The 20,827-nt window shown below is 41.7% G+C and overlaps 1 protein-coding gene across 1 annotated transcript in view; it reads left to right on the forward strand.

Moving 5' to 3' along the window:
• The window catches only part of STOX2 (storkhead box 2), a 100,958-nt gene that overhangs the window by 12,158 nt on the left and 67,973 nt on the right, over positions 1–20,827 (forward strand). The window lies entirely within an intron of this gene.

The following is a 20,827-nucleotide window of genomic DNA, read 5'->3' on the forward strand; positions in this document are numbered from 1 at the left end:
TATGTCATCAGACTCAATTTAAGTTTATATCCTTCTTTTGACTTTTTAGTTGAAGGTAAAGGGAAGAAAAACTGCTTCTTCCCAGCCGAGTATTCAACTGTTGGTGTTTGCACATGTAATTAAAAGGAGTCTTCCAGAGATACAATACAGGAGAGGAAGGCTAGGAAACAGGTTGTAAAGTTAAACCCAGTAGGCTGTCTTCTCCAAAACCAAGTGTTTTTTCTTCTTGGACGAGTTTCAAAAAGTTGTAATCCTTCTGGAATCTCAGGTCAGTGTGACTGCTGCTCTCCACCCATGTCACTCCTAGGCAGGTTGTATAGCAAATAAAGAGTCTTTAGTTTGGGGTCTGCCTTTCCTATGTGTTAGGATTTCAGTGGCTTTCTTAGGAGCAGATGGTTTGGCAATCAGATTGGGGACTCGGGGATACTGGGCTGGGGGAGGACAAAGGAGCTCTCTAACCCTCTACCTTGTGTAGCCTGCCAAGCTGCCACCTCTTTGCACCTTCTACCAGCCAGTAGCTCGGTGCCATCTTCCTTTGCTGTGCCACTGCTGAAGCTGCCATTTTCTCTATTCATTTCCACCATGTCACTCTCCCTTACCCCTCTTCAGTTTTCCCTTCTTTTGACTCAAGGGGTAATATAACTGAAGCAAAGCTGAAAATGTGTTGGGAAATCCATATTCTGGCAAAGAAATTACAGGAATGATGAGGAAGGTTTGGGATGCCCAAGGTGTGATCAACAGTAGGGAACCACCCTGACGGCCAGGGCTGGAAGCGGAGGTTTCTGTGGCCCGGTGCAGACAGATAAGGGAATATGGGTCTTTCCCAGTGAAGTGCTGGGGTTGGTGCTCTGAATCTACCTCCCCAAAAGTGTTATTTGCAAGTAATTTTCACTCAGCCACCTGTGGCTGCTGTGAGCATTACTAGGTATCTTCCAAAAAGTTGGTGGAAAATGGAAGTTTTAAAGATAAGTTATGTGCATAATGTGCATTGACCATGCACATTATGAAAAACTATGTGTGGCATTCAAAAGTTGTTCAAACCAAGACAGACAAATCTTTTCATCCTGTGTTTTCGTGAACATTGCTGTGAAGTGTGCATTTGCTGTGAGAGGGAGGCTGCTAACATCTGTACAGCCACAGGCTGAGGACTTTGCTGAAGGATTTCCTGGCTGCTGTTTCTTACCTTTCCTGTTATCACGTTGCAGAGGTTTTTCCGTGCCCTGTGAGTGCTGCAGCAGATTGAAGTGGCTTAGCGTTATCATGACCTGTCCATCACAGAGCTAACAGCTCCAGTTCCTAAGATGAGATAGTTGGGGCCGTACATCTCCTAGGTCTTCCCTTGTTTAACATAGAGGTAGTTGACCATTTGAAACTTTTCTGAAATGTAAACATCATTCCATTCATTTCCCCCATCGTTTTCTTCTGCTCTCCTTTTCTCTGGCGCTTTCCCTTAGAGAAGAAGAATTGCTTGAGACACATAAGAATTAATCCAGTCCAACTTTTACTGTCTGCCTTTGTAGCATTAATCTGAGGATGGCAATTTAAAACAAAATCCAGATCATCGAATAGTTTGACAGTATGTGGCCTGATAATTTAAAATGAAAGTATCAGGGTGCAAAAAGGAGGTGTTAATGTGGATCTGCAGGGTGTAAGATAAGATTAAGTCCAAGGTGTTGAGGAAATTAATACACTGGGAATTTTTGTCAATATGATTGAATCAGGAATGGATGGTTAAAATGGGTAAATTGACTGTCTTTTTGATAAAAAAAATCGGCTGGTTTGGAGCAGTTAGATGTACGTTATAATATATTCGGCTTTGGGGGAAAAGAAAAGGGTCCTTGAGACTTGCCATAGGAGGGCTACTCCATTTGAGAAAAATCTTTTACGAAACCCATGCCTTTTCACTGGTCAGGGAGGATGAATTCAGTAACCCATGGCAACGTAGTGAATGTTAATAGCATAATCTCTATTTAGTTTCTGTGCTAGTAGGAGGGTTTGCAAAATCTAGCTCCTACATAAGCTCTGGAGTGTGTAGTAATGTTAAAGCGGCATGAATAAAGCCAACTCCTGTTCCTTATAACACTGAAGAGTCACAAAGCATTATGATGCACAGTATGGATTTTAAAATTGTTTTTAGACGATGTGCAACAGTTAAAAATTATATACCTTATTAACCTTTCCTCCATTTCATGACTAGCTAACTGTTAAAACCTTTCTATATACTCAACTTGTTAACAAAACAATAAGCAGAGAGCCATTAGGTTTTTTGTCTGTTTTAACAATTGACTTAAAGGCTTAGAAATTATTTGATGGAGAGAGAGAGAGAGAGAGAGAGAGAGAGAGAGAGATCCCTCCCATCCACGGATTAACTTATCAAATACTCATGGTAGGTTCTGACTGAGGTGGGAGCTGAGGGCTAAGAACTCGGTCCAGGTCTCCCGTGTGGGAAATGGGAGCATAGTTTCATGATCTCTCACCATGGTTTTTCAGGGAAGACACTAAACCAGAAATTGAAACCAAAAACTTCATATAGGACATGGCATGTGTTACCAGCATCTTAAGTGCAAGAGCAAAATGCCTTCTTATAATTTCTTTATATTTAGAATTAAGATGACAAAGTAGATAAGTTCACGAAATAAAATAGGTCAAAGTCTCTTAGAATTAATTTCCAGAGATTAGAATTTTGTAATTATTCCATATCTATTGTTTTAACTTCTCTTTGTCTTCCTTTTTCTCATGAGTTGTGGTAAGAGATTTGGTTAGTAAATTGTTCTTTAAAAGTAACATTATTGGCTGGGCAAAATGCTCAGTCCTGCAGCCAGGTGGGAGACCAGAAAGAAGCTCCTGATTCCTGGCTTCAGATTGGCTCAGGTCTGGCCATTGCAGTCACTTGGGGAGTGAACCAGTGGACAGAAGATCTTTCTCTCTGTCTCTCCTCTTCACAAATCTGATCTGATCTGATCTGATCTGATCTGCCTTTCCAATGAGAGTAAATACATCTTAAAAAATAATAACATTATCACCTTGAGAGTAACCTTAGAGTTACCTGAGAGTAACCATGACAGTGGCTGTTTTAATGTGTTCTTAGAAGGAAGAGGGAAGAAGATGGAGAGAGATGTTCTCGAAATGCCTACCAATAGCCAGGAATGAGCCAGGCTAAAGCCAGGAGTTTGAAAGCCCATCTGAGTCTCCTACATGGCGGGGACCAAGGACTTGAGCTAGCGATGTCTGTCTTTCCAGAGTGCACATTAGCAGGAAGCTGGATCAGAAGGAGAGTCCTGGGACTTGAACCAGGCACTCTGACATGGGATGTAGGCACTTCCCAGGAGCCTTAGCTGGGAGCTGAGTGAAAACAGAGCAGCCAGAACTCAGTCAGTGCTCTGATATGGAATGCCAGTGTTGCAAGTGTAGCTTAACCCTTTGCACCCCAATGACAGTCCCCTTTCCCAACATAGTTGAAGGCTGAGACTCATGGAGATGAGCTACAGAAAGCATAATGTTGGGCTTGGGAGAAGTTGGGCATCCTTACAGTGGGGTTAGGAGAAGTGCAGTGTGGATTGCCAATACATTTGCAGGCTTTGGCTCCTTGCATACACCCCCGAGGAGGTAGCCAGGTGAGCAATGTTGTGTGTAGATGCTGGCTCTTAGACACCATCTGTGGACTTGTGTGGAACAAGTTCCTTCAACAAAATCATCTAGGGACGTATGCCTTGGCCTCCTTCCCCAAGTATTTTTAGGTTTGGGACGAGGCCCAGAAGTTAATGTTTTTAAAAATTCTCTGGGTGATTCTGACATACAGTTAGATTTGGTAGCCACTGATTTTGAATCCAGGACAGTGAGTCTCTCAGTATATTCATTCATTCATTCATTCATCCATGCAAGAGATCACAACCAAGTGTTTGTGTGAGGGCTTTGGTACTTGTGCTTGCTTTGGAGCAGCCAGGTCCGTTGTCTCCTCTAAGGGCCCCACTGTTGCCTGGAGGCCTACAGGAAACACCTGCAAGGCAGTGGGATGTGGGTGGGGATAGTGGAGCCTGAGTGCTGGGGCACTAGATGGCTGGGGATTCCCACCAGTGGACAGCAACAGCAGAGGACTTCACGGGAGGGACAGGGGGCCCTGGCTGTCCCTTTGAGGTTCCATGGGGGTCAGTCTAGCTGAGAGGAGAAAGGCTAAAGACCAGAAGGTGTTAGGCAGGCAACTGTTTCTCTTTGAAGTCCAGGTAGGTGAGATGCAGACAACAGAGAGGAGAGACCAGAATTTGAAAGGCCCTTGTATTTCAAGCTGAAGAGCTGTAATTTTACAGAAGAATTTTAAGTAGGGTTATAACATGCTGAGATTTGCATCAGCAAGTGATTACCCTAGCTCAGGGTGGAAAATGGATTGACAGGCCTGGAGGAAGAAATTGGTAGGTGGAAAGTGGATGTAAATATGTTAGTGAGTGGAGCAGGAGCCAGCACGTGGGGGAATCCTTCTATGGTGCCTGTCTCCTCCTCCTTGAAGGAGGATGATGGCCACCTGCTTCAAGGGGTAGAGGAGGGACAGCCAAGGTGTCAGAGGGTCAGAATTGCTATGGTGGTGCTTGAAGAGAGGTGTGTGGATGTGTCCGTGTGTCATTGGGGGGGCATCTGATTCTGTGGTAGCATCTAATCAGTATGATGAAGTGATTTCCATCAATAGTTCTTGCTAATCTGAGTGCAGAGATGAAAAAACAGACATTAGGATTTTTTTTTCCTAACACTGGTGCTTTGCCAAAGAGAAGGATCAAGAGCATAAGGACATTTAGATTCCCTCATCTCCTCTCTCCATGTTGTAATTTCCAAAGGTAGCCCGAACTGATGGGATGTGTTTGGGGCTTTGTTTCTGGGGGAGGAACCCATGCAATCAGGGTGTTGTCTGTGAGAAGGCTTTCTGCTGATCCTGCATAATCTTCTGAAAAGTTCTGTATTATGACTACTCAAATAAGAAATAATGATAGGTGACAATTTGTGTTTTCAACCGAAGTCATCTAAAATTTGTTTTTATTTTATTTATCTGTGTGTATTTGTGTGTACACGTGCATGGATGTGTGTGGGAGAGAGACAGAGATATCATAGAAGAGGAGGAGGAGGAGGAGAGACAGACAGATACAGAGAGAGACACAAAGAGAGAGAGAGAGAGAGAGAGAGAGAGAGAGAGAGAGAGAGAAAGAGAAAAGCTGGTGCCAGAATCTGGATATTGAATCCAGGCCTCTTTCAGCTATCACTGAAGCCTTCTGGGGTCTGCACTGACAGGAACCTGGAATTAGGAGCTGGAACCAGGAATTAAGTCCATGCACTTTTATATGGAGTGCAGAGTGTCAACTGCCAGGCCAAATACCCATTCCCAAAGCTCATTTTCAAAGGTGCCCCAAGAATTCAAATGTGGTCCTGTTATTTGGAATTATTAAGGATAGTTAATGCTCTTCATTTTCTCCAGTCAAGAAAAATTGGTCATCTAATTAAGCCTTTGTCAGATGTAACACGCTGTATATGTAATGTTCCACTAGACAATGTAATAAATCTGAGTAGGACTAGAACCACACTAGTTTGGGATAATTGGGAAAAGACCTGTCTGAATAAGTGAAAGATTAAATTTTATAGAATGTTTAATGAAATGGCATCTTATCGCTTTCATGTCCTTAGGCTATCTAATGAATGGATAAATTATTTATAATTAGCATATCAATTGTTGCCCTATAAGAGATTGCTACTTTAATATTTGAAAACAGTTTTTTTCCCTTCTTCCAGAATTGATATTGTTCCCTGAAATCTTATTTCCCTCTCTTATTTGTTACTTGCCAAAGTAAAGGTAGCTATTAACTTGACCATGTCCCATAATCCTCACAGTTTCCAATGGTAAATTTCCAATCAAAATGAGATTTTCTACACTGGAGGATGATATCATTTAAAATACATGTTGGGTCTTCTATTTTTTTTTTTGAATTTAAAATTTTTGAGGACCTCTGGTTAATATCCTTTCACTTAATATAGCAACGAATCCTACAGGGTTGATATTTTTACTTTACCAATTTTCCGATAAGCAGTTCATGCTCAAGCATTTAATAGCAAAATAACCGACAGAAATGGGACTCCAGCTCTGTTATGCTTCCTTAGGATAAACCTTTAGGACTTCATCTTCTGATTTAGAATTAGACTAAGCCATATGGCATGTTTAACCTGAGCAGGAAACTGGCCAGTGAATATAGTACCAAGGCAAAGAAGACATGTTGCTCACCAAAGTGGAGCTTCAGTCTCATGGATTCCTGGTGGCCCTGGTCATTTCTCAGCTGCTGACCTGCATGATGCGCAGGTAGAGACTTTTCTGTAGGTTTTCTTCAATTAGAACCAGCACCAGGGGTTGTGGCCTGGGCGGCCAAGAGGCCACCTGGGTTTAGAATCAGGCTTTGCTCATAACCAGCTGTATTGTTGGCCTCATTCTGCCCCCTGTGTGAGATGGGACAGTGATAACACTTATCATGGAGAGTTCTAACAATTAAATGTCATCATATGTATACAGCCTTGACAGTTGTAGCCAGCACATACTTCTGCTCAGTAGCATTAACCAGTTTTTATTAATAAGCTAGTTAGCTGAGATTAGCCATAAGTAGCTTCAGGTGTGTAAAAAGGAGTCGGGTAATTCTGAGAACTTTTTCCCTTTGTTTTGGAGATAGGATAAATTAATTGCCAGTAATCACAATTTTCACTGACCAAGAGGGGAGGATTTTTAAAAATTTTATTCTATTATTGTTTTTTTTTGTTTGTAAAGCAGAGTTACAGAGAAGGAGAAGCAGAAGGAGAGAGGGGGAGGGAGAGAGAGAGTGAGACAGAGAGAAAGAGAGAGAGAGCATGCAAGAGCACTTGTATCTTTTGGCTCACTTCCTAAATGGCCACAGTAGCCAAGGCTAGGCCGAACCAAAGCCCAGAGCTTGGGGGTGCTGCTTCTGCTGTTGCTTTTCCAGGCATATTAGCAGGGAGCTGGATAGGAAGTAGCAATTGTGACCATATGGGATTCTGTCCCTGCAGGTAGTAGCTTAACACACTACACTGCAGTGCAATACCCCAGGAGCAGTTTTAAATGGTCTGTTTGAAATAAGTTGGCTCTGCAGAATAGACGAGGTAACTTTTTCAGGGCAGGTGTTATCTGATCTGAAGGTAACAAGACTCAAGAGCCATGAGATTGCCAGCCAGCGGATGGATTTCTGATAGGCAGAAGGAGTGTGCATGTGTTGCTGGTGACACAAACTACTTACTGCCGTGTTCTGTCCTTTCTGGGACTCACTCAGGAGCTCCTGCTGGGCTGCACTGTGTCTTTGCTTAGCAGTTACCCTTCTGCCCGCGTGCCGGTGAGTGAGCCAACCTGGAGCTGGGCCAGGCCTTTCATCACATTGTCGCGAAACAGACCTGGCTCTGTGTGCCTCTCCTTGCTGCTGACGAATGGTTTTGCAGAGGCTGTGATAGGACAACATGACAGTCAGGAAGGACTCTCCGGAGAGGACGAAATAGCAGAATTGTTTCTAGTTGAGTGGAGTTCTGAGGAGCCACAGTGTAGTATTTTCACAGGTTCTGTTTCACATGGTTTGTTTTTAGTCGGTGGTAGCTTTCCCCAGCAGGCTAGTGTTCAATTGAGATCATCTGGCTTCTTTGTGTTCCTTTTTAAAGATTTATTTTTATTTGCTAAAAAGAGAGAGAGAGGGAAGGAGGGAGGGAGAGAGAATCTCCTATCTGCTGGTTCACTCTCCAAATGGTAGTACCGGCTGCTGTCTGGGCCAGGCTGAAGCCATGAACCAGGAAGTCATCCTAGACTCCCATATAGATGATGGGACCCCAAACACTTGAACCTTCTTCTGCTGCCTTCCCAGGTACATTGGCAGGAAGCTGGATCAGAAGTAGAACAGGCTGGCACTGAAACTGGCACACTAAAATGAGATGCCAGCATTGCAAATAGTGACTTAACTAGTCTTGCCACCATGCCAGCCCCCTGGGGCATCTCTCTTAAGTACATGTGTTTCTTGTACTTCAGTTAGGAAGGGGAGCAGTTTACTATGTCACACTTCAGTATCACATAACACCTTCCTATCCATTTCTGTGTTTTCTCAGAGCTGTCGCCTGACATGCTTATTACATCCTGTGTTTCTCAGCAAAACACCAAAGTCAAGCTACTTTTGAAGGAAAGAAGGGCTTGTTTAGCTCACTGTTTTACAGGTTAAAGTTCAGAATCAGGTGGTCCCCTCACCTGGCCTCTCGGAGGCCAGCGGAAGACAGTGGTGGAGCATCTGGAAAGAAGGGTCTCATGGAGAGGGGCTGAGGTTAGAGTCATAGTTTCATATCAGCCTTTGGGTTCATCACCTTCAGAGTTCACACGGCTAACGATAAAGGACCCGTCTGCAGAGATTCCACCACTCCCAGTAGCCACCTTGGGGACCAAACCTTTAAATGTGTGGGCTTTGGTGGGAGAGACGTTCCACATCCTGAGTAGTTTCCAAAATAGTATAGCGCCGATTGTTGCCATTCTTTGAAAAAAAAAATGCTTAACAGAATCATGTGAAGTTATATTTTTACCTTTTTTCTTTGGAGGAAAAAGTCACAGGTTTTTTGGTTCTCTAAGTCAGTATTGTTTTTCCCAAATAACTAGCTCAAATGCTGACCTAAATCTACAATGTCCTTTTTTTTTTTTTTTTTTTTTAAATTTTCCTTGCATGATATCCCCCAGAATCCTGTGTGGCTTTACAGCTGTCTTAAATCATGGGCCCTGAGGGTAAGCCATATTGATTATAATAGAGATTCCCACTGGGGGATAAAACTGTATTTGAATAGCCCTTTCAAATACCAGTCTCAAGGCTATAGAATTTATCATTGCTGCAATGATTTGTTATATCCAAGTCTAGTGTGTTGTGTCACTTTTCCTTTTAATGTCTCGAAAAGCTCTTCTTTTATCATCTACTGCAATATATTGATGATGGAGCTGCCATTTCCCTGGTATGATCTTCTGCTGAATGTCTGTTTGCAAACAGAATATAAGGAACCAGGTACCCAGGGGATAGTGAAACACACACATCTCCTGTTCTCATTGAGCATCCTGAGTATAGGGAACAAAGCAAGTGCAAGAACTTCCCCATGTTTGAAGGGTAGTCATTGATGCACTGTGTGTAGGTGAAACTGGAACTGGGTCTGAAGAGTAAAGCAAATGAGGAAGGGTGTTTCTGGTAGGGTGGCACACCTAGGACAGTGAAAGGGGGCAGTGCAAAAAAATCAAGCCAAAGGAACCGGCATTTACTCCAGCTATCCCAGCCAACCTGAGATACATGATAACTTATAGGGTTCAGAAGTTCACGGGTTATTCATGAGGCAGGAAGCCAGAGACTTTGGAAGGCTTGTAGTCTAGAGTGATGCAATAAAAATTTGCACTGTCTAAGGCAGAGCTGGATTGGAGAGGGCAAGGTGGGGAAGCATAGAGACTAAGCAAGAGCTGGTCTAGGTGTCCAGACATGAGAGGTGATGACCTGGAGCAAATGGTAACAGTTCAGGGGCAGTGTGATGGCCAGAGCTGAGACCCCACTGACAGAAGTCAATGTTGGATTGGCAGAAAGGAGAAGTCACAGGTGGCACCCTGTTTCTGGGTGAGAGAGAGGTGGTACTCATTGAGAAAGGGATGTGTGAAGAGGGGAGGATTTGCAGGAGGAGGTGTTAGTGTGTCCCACTGTGCAGATGTTGAATTGAAGGTACTCATCAGATACACAAGCCCAGATGTTTGATTAATAGACACCACTTCCTTTATGTGTTAGACTGAGCATCTGTTTGCATATACCAAGATTGTTGTTACGGCTTTTAATCCCTTCAAAGACCTTGAGTATATGGATTTGCCGTGATTCACTCGAGGGATCATGCCAATCTAGAATCATGTGTTGCTGTTTTAAGTTTTGTGAGAAGTTGTGTGGTTTTTCGTCTTGGAGCAGCTTAAATTTGGCTGTGAAGTGGAGGACCCAATTTCCTGTAACAACGGTGTTTTCCAGATCCCTGTCAGATCTGCTTAAGCTGTGGGTGTTTCTGTAGCTTTAAAACCAAAGAAATGTCCCACAGGAGAGCTCCTCATTTGAATGATATTTATAGCTACTTGCAGATTACCTCCTCAATAGTACCTAGTATTTATAAAGCAGTTATTCTAAAGAGCTTGCCTGTATTTCTCCACTTGTCCTAAAGTTGGCAAGAGGCAGATTCCCATTCTAAACAAAGGAAAAATGTATAAATATGACATTTCTTACTGGATGATTTGTTGCCTAATGTTTACATTAGCTGAATATTTAAAATTTCAGTGTATATCAATAGAAAGATACCTTTTGAAGTTCCTGGGTAATTTCAACAGTAGATTATCTGATTCATGTCTAATGTTCCTTTGAGTTTGTAGACATAAATATCATAGATTTACCCAACATCTTCCATGTGATACAGATTAACTTTAAATTTGATTATGTAGATTCACAAAAGGCATACTTGACAATCACTTTTTTTTAAGCGTGTTTAATTCTTACTGAAATTAAAATATTTGCATAAAAATCAGCGCAGATAGAAGCAACATTTTATGGCATAGTACATTGTGCCTTACTTGGGTGTTAATGATTCTAGTTTTGAATGCAGTAGTTAAAATTGTAGCTTTTCATATTTGGAAGATATTTTATTGTATGTTTGTATGCCAACTCATTTTTCTCCCAAAAGTTTTGAGATGTCTTAAGGAGATGCTTACATACAATTTTTTAAAAAATCAAATAAAAAGGGGGAATAAAAAGAGAATTAAAAAATAAGAGTAGGAGAGTAAGCTTGACAGGGAATGGGGGTGTTTAAGACTTGATAAGGTGTTTTGGGAGAGGGTGTTTTTGTCCTCCTGGTTAACATGTCACTCCTGCCTGCCTTCCAGTCTCAGGCCTGCTCTGCGTTTCAGCTTCCTGCTAATGCAGACCCTGGGAGACAGCAATGATGGCTCCTGTAGCTGGGTTCCTACTCCCCACAGGGGAGAACTGGATTGAGTGCCCAGCATTAGCAGTTGTGGGAATTTGGGGTGTGAACCCTCTAAGTGTGGCACTCTGTTTCATTGGCTGCCTGTCTGTGTGCTTCTCAAATAAATAAAGACTCACCAGGAAGGTAAACAGAACATAACTTTAAAAATACACTGAGAGGTCTAAGAAATGATCCCAACCTATGTGAAGATTAAACTTGCGTATTATTTTAACAAGGCACTCTGTTCTTTCTCTCTTCAAGTACTCTGCCCCTCCCCATCTCTTAATTCAGGAGAGCTATTCAGGCACCTTGATCTAGTGGATAGCCCTTTGTAAAAGGCTAATGATAGTATGATTTTACTATGTTTTCATGCAGCCTGTCTTATATCTACTCTACTGGCTTATTCAGTTCCCTAGAGTTAACTAAAACAAATGCACCAACTCTTTTACTCAACTATTGCCTCATTCAGAGCAACAGTCCTCGGCTCTCTCTAAGCTTGCAGCCTTCTTATTTTTTTTTTTAAATAGCCAAATATTTTGATAAGGCTTCTTTTTTTCTTTCCCAAAATAAAATCTACCTATGCATATATTTTCAAAAAAGCTATGTGTCCTCAAATGGTAAAAAAAAAAATGAGAACTAAGCACAGTGTTATTTATAACAGAATAAGGTGCATGATCATATATGCAGGTTTGAACAGGCTTAACTAGAAGAGAGGCGGGGAAGTCACCAGATACTTGTACCTGCTGGGAGAATCACTGTGCACAGATGCACATGGAGGCTCATCTAACTGGGCAGCAGGGGTGCCTCAGTCTGGATGACTGTCAGAGACATTGGGGACACAATTTTCTGCAAGTGAAAAATCACTCACAACCACATTTTAGACACAACATTCAGTTTTTTCTTGCTGAGTTGTAATCCTGAAGAGTACAGCTTGTATTAAAACTGGGCAGGATGGGTTAAGACTATTTTTATTCATTTTAAAGGTGGGGAGAGAGAGAGAGAGGGAGAAAGAGAGAGAGAGAGAGAGAGAGAGAGAGAAAGGGAAATGAAGGACAGGGAGATGGATTGGTTTTTCACCTCTGGTTCATGCCACACATAACTACAGGGACCAAAAACCAGGAGACTTGAACTCACCTTGTGTCTCCCACCTGCGTGGCGGGAATCCAAATGCATTACCCACTACCTCCCAGGGTGTATTCTTAATTTATAAGGTTGTTAGGAAAATTAATGGGATGGTAAGTGTATTAGAGTTCCTGAGGGTGTGGCCTGGATCTAAGGAAATACTTAAAAATTGCTGCTCTCTTCTTCCTCTGTGGAAATTTACAGTAATGGCATCTGCATTTAACAGGCAGGTGCAAGAATGATAAGTGGGTGAAGTTTTTTGTTCTTAATTTTTAAGGTAGAAACCTGGTACCCAGCACTTTATATGCCCTCAAGTCTCCTGAATTTTTATTGAAATGAACCTCTCTGCAACTCGGATTTGGACTTTACTTCAAAATAGTCCGTAGGAGAAAAAAGTTACTTTAAAAAATTATAGCAATACTGTTCTGTAAGAATCTCGAACAATACAGTGTAAATCAACTTAGGCTTGATCTCCTTGCTAACCCCTTAATCCAACTTTCTGAGAGTAACCAACTTCTCTTCGCATTTAAATTCGAGACCTGTAGTTTTCCTCTGAGTCTTGGCCTTTCATTGGGAGCCCTGTCTGCATGAATCCCTCTTTCTCATCTGTCCTGGTGAATCCATCCTGGCATGAAAGACTCCTCCTCCTCTCCATCATTCTGCTCATTTTAATTGCCTACCACAACTTGCCTCTGCAGGGCTGTGTCACACGATGTCTCATTGTATTTCTCCTCTGAGGTTTTGCACATTTCCTTTCACAGTGGATCATGGAATTATTGACAAAAATGTCTTTTGTTCTAAGGATTTATCTTTTCTTTTTATAACCAAGTTGCTCAGGAAAGGAAAATGCTGACCAGAGCACTAAATTGTGATCATATACAACATTGTGTATGAATATGATATATGAAAAACTATATATGGATAGATGAAGACCATTTTTGAGTATGCTTAATAACATATAAGCTTATTTAAAGATCACACACATACACATGCTTAAAAGTTCTTTAGAATTGCTAGCTTGCTTGTGTTGTTAGGGTGATAGCATGGCTGATTATGTTCTGCATGACAGTTTTTTTTTGTCTTTAAAAGATTTTATTTTGGGCCCGGTGCGATGGCGCAGTGGTTAAGATCCTTACCTTGCTCGCCCAGGATCCCATATGGGTGCCGGTTCTATCCCGGCAGCTCCGCTTCCCTTCCAGCTCCCCGCCTGTGGCCCGGGAAAGCAGTCAAGGACGGCCCAAAGCTTTGGGACCCTGCACCCCGCCCCCCTGCACCCACGTGGGAGACCCGGAAGAGGCTCCTGGCTTCGGATCGGCATAGCATCGGCCGTTGTGCTCACTTGGGGAGTGAATTATCAGACAGAAGATCTTCCTCTCTGTCTCTCCTCTCTGTATATTTGCCTTTCCAATAAAAAAATAATAATAAAAATAAATCTTTAAAAAAAGATTTTATTTTATTTTTATTAGAAAGGCAAATTTAGAAATGAGGGAGGGAGAGAAAGAGAGAGATGTTTCATCCACTATCCAACTCCCCAAATGGCTGCAGTGGCTGAAGGTGAGCTGATCTGAAGCAAGAAGCCAGAAGCTTCTTCCATGTTTCCCATGTGGATGCAGGGTCCCAAAGCTCTGGGCCATCCATGACTGCTGTCTCAGGTTACAAACAGGGAGATGAATTGAGCAGCTGGGACATGAAATGGCACCCGTATGGGATGCTGGCACTTGGAGGAGAAGTTTGGCCAGTTGAGCTATTGTACCTGACACCTTCTTATTTCATAACTTTGTACAGTAACCTCTTTTGTCTATACAATGTTCTATCACTTTGTTTCCATTCTGACTGTTTGAAAAGAGTTTTTATAAGGGTGAATGGGAGCCAGCATTTTGTTGTAGTGGGGTAAGCTTCTGTTTGCTCCCACTGACATCGCATATCTGAGCCCTGGTTTGCATTCCAGATGCTCCATTTCTGATCCAGCTTCCTGCCCATGTACCTGGAAAGACTTCAGAAGAAGGCTTTATGCTGGGGTCTCTGCCACACAGTTGAGAGGTCAGGATAGAGTGTTAGGCTTTTGGCTTCAGCCTGGCCCAGCCTTGGCTGTTGTGACCATTGCAAGAGAGAACTACTCCCTCCTTTTCTCTTTGTTGCTCTACATTTTTTAAATAAAAGATTTATTTATTATTTATTTTTATTGGGAAGTCAGATACACAGAGAGAATGAGAGACAGAGAGAAAGATTTTCTGTCCAACGATTCACTCCCCAAGTGTCCACAACAGCCGGAGCTGAGTCTATTTGAAGCCAGGAGCCAGAAGGCTAGCTAATTTTAGCAAATTTTGAAATGGGTATCATAATGAAGGAGGAGGAAAGTAATTATAGCAATATATTTCATTTGTATGCATGTATTTTGGGGGCACTCACTCCAAGCAGGATGTCCATGTTTTGAGAATAGGTGTCTGAAAACCAACGGCATTTTGGCATTGCAGCAACATCCACGTGCATGCTTAGGAGACAGCGTCCCCTGAGCTCAGGTGTGCTTGGAGCCCCAGGACATACAGCTTGGTGGGGCTTGTTACAGCATGCAGTATTTTGAGATGAGTTTTTGTAGCCCTCAAGATTGTAACCCAAAATTCTGGGAACTATTGATTTCTCAGCAAATGATTTTCCTTAACTCCAAATTTAAGGGCGAATTTGTTGGCATAGATTATGATGAAGAATTACAGATGAATTTTAAAAATACAATACTGCTGCTTTATTTTGCATCCTTTCAAAAAAGGATGAAACTCACTGAAATCGCTTTAGAATCTTCTTGCATTTTTGTGAACAAATCTTTTGTAGGACTGGTTTCTCTGCTATGAGTGTTATTAAAACAATACACAAGAGCCTTTTAGAAGCACATCATCCGTGCAATAGCGTTGTCATCACCTAGTTTCTACTAGTAAATTAAAGAGCAAGATCTGAGCTCCTTTGTCACATTAAAAACTTTGCTGATACATTTAGTTTGTTCAGGGTGTGCATGTAGACATTTGACCTGAGGAATACTATTTCCTTAAATTGCGTTTCACTATAACCACAAAGACAGAAAAACCATAAATATAACAGCATCTCTCTAAATTTGTGAACACATTTTCATTGAACAGTGTGCAGTATTTTTAACTCTTTAATCTTTTATTTGGTCTGATTACACTTACTAAAATGTCATTCTTTGCCTGTAATAATTTTAGTTTGTTTCATTTTTCTCTAAATAGTCCAGTTTTATTACATTTTAAACAGCATCTTTTGCCAAAGAAGGTTTGAGAAATGGTGGGAGAATGAATCCATTGGAAAGTGATGATATAGGACTCTGCTTGGTTAATAAGCACATCCTATGAACACTTGGGGCTTGTAGTGAATGTGGGGACCTTAATGGGTCCTTTATATAGGGGCATGCACAATCATCCCCACCATTTTTTCCCCTGCTTTTTTTTTTTTTTTTTTAAGGAAAGTGGGTTATTTTCTTTCCAGTAAGACTCTGTTTTATTCCCACAGTTTGCTCTTTGGAATGCTTTTGTGTAGTAGCTTTGGTCTTGAAAACTCACCATTGCCTTGAGGGACACATCTTATTAGAGTGTCTTATTTCAAACTACAATTTGGATTGTTTTTCAACTTGTAAGGTCCATTATATCAGTTCCAATGACAAATCTTTGCCACGTCTCCCACATGGGTTCAGGGTCCCGAGGCCTTGGGCCATTTTCTACTGCTTTCCTAGGCCACAAGCAGGGAGCTGGATGGGAAGTGGAGCAGCCCTGATACAAACCTGCACCCATATGGATACTGGCACTTGCAAAGTGAGGATTTAGCCATTGAGAGCTTGTTTGGAGGTTCTAGCAGGGGAACGCAGCTACTCGTATACCCTTGACCGAAGACCAGTCCTCCTCTAGTCGGGATGGTCATTCTGTTCAACCGAGCACGCAGCTTTGGGAGGGACGCACATGGAGCCATTAGGGAGGAAGGGGACACCCACCTAGCCAGCCAGATCAGCCGAATCAACCCTGGTGATCAATGGGGTGACAGATGTCGCAGGCAGATCACCCTCACATCCAGATTTGGCCATTGAGCCAACACGTCAGGCCTTGTTTTCATTTTTGTTAGAGAGAAAGAGAGAGAGAGAGAGAGAGAGAAATGAACAGGCATCATTTATTTTATTTCCTGATTTACTCTTCAGATACCTACAAAAACCAGACTGGAGCAGTCTGAAGCCGAGAGCCTGGAGCCCACATGATTCATTATCTGCTGCCTTCCAGGGTATACATCAGCAGCAAACTGGACCAGGAGGAATGGGGTAGGGAGCCAGGCACTGTGATAGGGGTATTTGCGTCCCAGGTGATGGCTTAACCTCTGTGTCAATCACTCACTCCTGGACTTCTTGAAAAATTTCTCAGTTTTCATCACACTAATAAAATATTTTATATTTTATTCTAAACATGCTTCAGTTACTAAATGTATTTATTTTTTTAAAAAACACCAATTTTACTTATTTGTAAGTCAGAGTTACCAAGGAAAAGGGCGAGATGGGCTCCTCAAATGGACACAACAACCACTGGCCAGGACGCATTCAGGAGCCCATGAATTTCTTCAGGGTCTCTCCTGTGGGTTCAGTGGCCTAAGCCCTTGGGCCATCTTCCATTGTTTTCCCAGGCCATAAGAAGGAAACTGGATCAGAATTGGAGCTTCTGGGACACAAACCAGTGCCCATGTAGGATGTTGGGTCTTGCAGATGTAGGATTAGCCTGTTGAGTCACCATGGCGGCCCCCAACAGGCAGATGCTTTACCCGTTGCATTGCAACGTTGTCTCTTAGTTTCTCTATTTCTACTGTTACTTATTTATTTATGTTTAAAATCAAATTTTACAATCCTTGTATATAATTTTTCAGTAGTATTTGTTGATAAATACCCATGTGAGAGAAACCAGATTTAGGAGACATAAGCCTTTTGTTTTGTTTTTTGTTTTCATTTTTGGGTTCTTTTTTGTGCCTAGCCAGCCAGTTTTATGAGACAAATTTAGATGTTGCTTCATTTGTGTAGGTCAGAAATACAGATGTTTGCAAGAAGGCATTAGGCCACCTTGACCTTCTCACCACCCGAGTTATTTACTCTGTAAGGTGAGTAGGTTGGATTCCAGGTGGAGTTTTTGAGTAATATACATTCACCATAACACTCATTCTTCAGGGCTCTTCCTGCTCTTCAATTCTTTCTTTCATTCGAAAAATATTTTTCAGCACCCTGGTATTTACACAGTGGGAGCATATACCTACCAGGTGACCTAGGCAAGATGGCTTATACATTACGTGCTTAAGGCACGGAGCATGGCGTCTGGCACGCAGTAAGTCCTAAGCAAATGGTAGATAGAGTTAATGTTAATATTATTACGTTTACTTATTATACATTAAACAGATTCACTGGAAGGAACACAGAGATAAAATGTAAGTCAACAGATGGAGAGTTTTTTTTTTTTTATTGTACACACTGGCTAGAGGAAGATTTCTCTGTGACATGAGGCATAATGATTCTGTTATTGACATTTGTCACATCATTATGCCTAGCCACCTCCTCATGGTCTTCAGTTATTAGATTATACATGTGTTGAAAGGTCCGTCTCCAACCCATTAAACATATATATTGTCCTTGGGGGTATTTAGTACATTTGAAGTGTTTAAAAGCCCCAAGGATTGGTGAGTAATTAGCCTTCATGCCTAATGCATAAACAGCAGAGAGATATTTGATTTCGACTCAGTCAATGTAATTTTCATGTTAACAGCTCCCAAATCAGCAGCCAGTAGTTAAGCACACTCTGACACTGAGAACAGGCATGTCAGCAAAGGTACACAATCCAATTTCCTTCTGATCGATCAGCCAGCTCGTGTCTTTGGGCTTCAGCCATTTGTGCAGCAATTGTCCTACACATTTGTATTGTACATATATACAAAGTATCTTGTCTTTAAAAACACAGGTAGGAAAGCCCTGGGTCCTTGTGGAATGCTCACTTCCCATCCCAGGAATCCACATTTGACTCTGAGTGCAGTTCTTGGAGATGCTTGCAATGCCTCCTCTTGTGTCCCTAACCTGTTGGTAAAAAAAAAAAAAAACAAAAAAAAAAACCTCTCATCTCCCAGCTCCCCTTCTGCTATATTCTTTTTCTTAAAAAAAAAAAAAAAAGAAAAACAGACATTCTGTATGGTATAATGTACATCTGTAAACTGACTTCTGAGGCATTCCCCAAAGAGATTTTATAATATTCCTGTTTGTAAAATATGGTCTCAACTGGAGAGAATAAATGGCAACCAGCGTCTCTATAGAAATGCAGATTCAGTGTAGGCTCTTAGAATGGAGACAGAGTAAGGTTTGTAAAGATTTTTCCATATTATGTGTTTTTTTTTAAATCTGATTTTTGATGGTCTGAATTCTTAGGAACATGAAGTAAGTCTTTCTTGATATCCTAGTCAAATATTTTCACTTCATAAAGCAAAGGCCTCGATGTGTGTGTTTGCTTAGTGGCTAAAGTGCCTGCTTGCTTCATACTAGAGTACCTAATATTGGGTTTGATACCTCTGGCACCTGAGTCCATGAAGCCTGCTAACAGAGCCCCTGGGAGGCAGTGGGGATGGCTCAAGCTGTTGGGTTCCTGCCACCCACATAAGAGACCTGCATTGAGTACCTCACTCTTGGCTTTGATTTGGCAGAGCTGGCTGTGGTAGGCATTGAAGAGGTGGAACCACTGGGTGGGAACTCTGTCTGTTTCTTTTGATTCTCAAATAAAAATTTTAGAAAGGTCTATCTTTCCTGTTGCTGTATAAACGTTGTTTGTTCCTCTCATTGCTGAGACCATGAATTTTGCTTCTGGCACTAGCAAGCTTAAATTTTTCTAAAAGAATGTATACATCTGAGGTGCAGTCACCTTTCAGGCTGACGATACAAAATAAACTACAATTCCAAATTTAATAAGATTCATTAGTCCAGGTAAAGCTGGAGGAGAGCACTGATCCTTTCATTATTAAATATATTTACTCTTCAACTGGGTTGTTATGGGAGAATGACTATATTTGCAAGCCTAGAAAACTAGGGTTGCTATTTTCATGAGTGGGATCAGTAGCTAGCTGGCCAACTGATAAAGCAGGGGATTTTTTCCCCTCATATTTCAGTTTTTAAAGTTTGTGTAAAGGGAACAAACTTCATGGATTTAACATGTACAATTTTAGGAGGTAATGATACTTTCCACCCTACCCTTCTTCCCTTCTCTCACTCCTACCTTCCCTCCTTCTATCTTATTTTTCTTTTATTTTTACAATGACATATTCCCAATTGACTTTATCATCATAAGCTTAACCCTCCATTAAATAAATAATTCAACAAATAGTAAGTAGAAAAACCACTGTTCCTCAGGAATATAAACAAGGGCTAGAAACAATAATGAAATAAATCAAAATGTCAGTTTCACCCATATACATTACATTTTTATTTTTTTACTCTGTTACTACAGATCAGGGAAAACATGAATATTTGTCTTTTGGGGGCTGGCTTATTTTTACTAAGTATAGTGGTCTTGGTTTTGTCCATTTTGTTGCAAAAGACAGAATTTTGTTCTTTTTTACAACAGAGTAATATTGTATCAGGCATATATATACCACAATTTTTTTTGTCTTGTCATCAACCAATGGATACCTATGTTGATTCCATATCATGGCTATTGTGATTGAACTTCTGTTAGCACGGGGGTACAGATAACTTTGAAATGCTGACTCCATTTCCTTTGGGTAAATTCCCAGAATTGCTGGATCATAAAGTAGACCTATTTTCATGTCTCTGAGCAATCCCCACACTGTCTTCCATAATGATTGTATGGATTGTCTTCCATAATGATTCTCACCAACAATGTAAAGTTATTATTATTATTATTTTAACGTTTATTTATTTTTTTATTGGAAAGGCAGATTTATAGAGAGAAGGAGAGAGAGAAAGAAAGATCTTCTGTCTGCTTGTTCACTCCCTAAGTGGATGCAGTGGCCAGAGCTGAGCCAATTTGAAGCCAGGGCCTAGAACCTCTTTCAGGTCTCCCACGCGGATGCAGGGTCCCAAGGCTTTGGACCATCCTCGACTGTTTTCCTAGGCCACAAGCAGGGAGCTGGATGGGAAGTAGAGTGCCTGGGACATGAAGAACCAGCACCCATATGGGATCCTGGCATGTGCAAGGTGAGAATTTAGTCTCTGAGCCATTGTGCCAGGTTCCAACTTATTTTTAAAAAATATTTTTAAAAGATTATTTTTAGTTAAAGATGTTACCTGTTTTGGATGCCTAGTCAATGGGCCAGGGACTTTGCTTTGCATAAAAGTATATGTAGTTTTTCTTTTTTAAAAATAATTTTGCCGGGCCCGGCGCGGTGGCGCAAGTGGTTAAAGGTCCTCGCCTTGCACGCCCGGGATCCCATATGGGCGCTGGTTCTAATCCCGGCAGCCCCGCTTTCCTTCCAGCTCCCTGCTTGTGGCCTGGGAAAGCAGCCGAGGACGGCCCAAAGCTTTGGGAACCTGCACCCGTGTGGGAGACCCGGAAGAGGCTCCTGGCTTCGGATCGGCATAGTATCGGCCCGTTGCGCTCACTTGGGGAGTGACTCATCGGACGGAAGATCTTCCTCTCTGTCTCTCCTCTCTGTATATCCGCCTTTCCAATAAGAAAAT

This window comes from Ochotona curzoniae, unplaced genomic scaffold (assembly GCF_017591425.1).
Source record: "Ochotona curzoniae isolate NIBS_2020 unplaced genomic scaffold, NIBS_Ocur_1.0 scaffold_4505, whole genome shotgun sequence".
NCBI classification, from domain to species: domain Eukaryota; kingdom Metazoa; phylum Chordata; class Mammalia; order Lagomorpha; family Ochotonidae; genus Ochotona; species Ochotona curzoniae.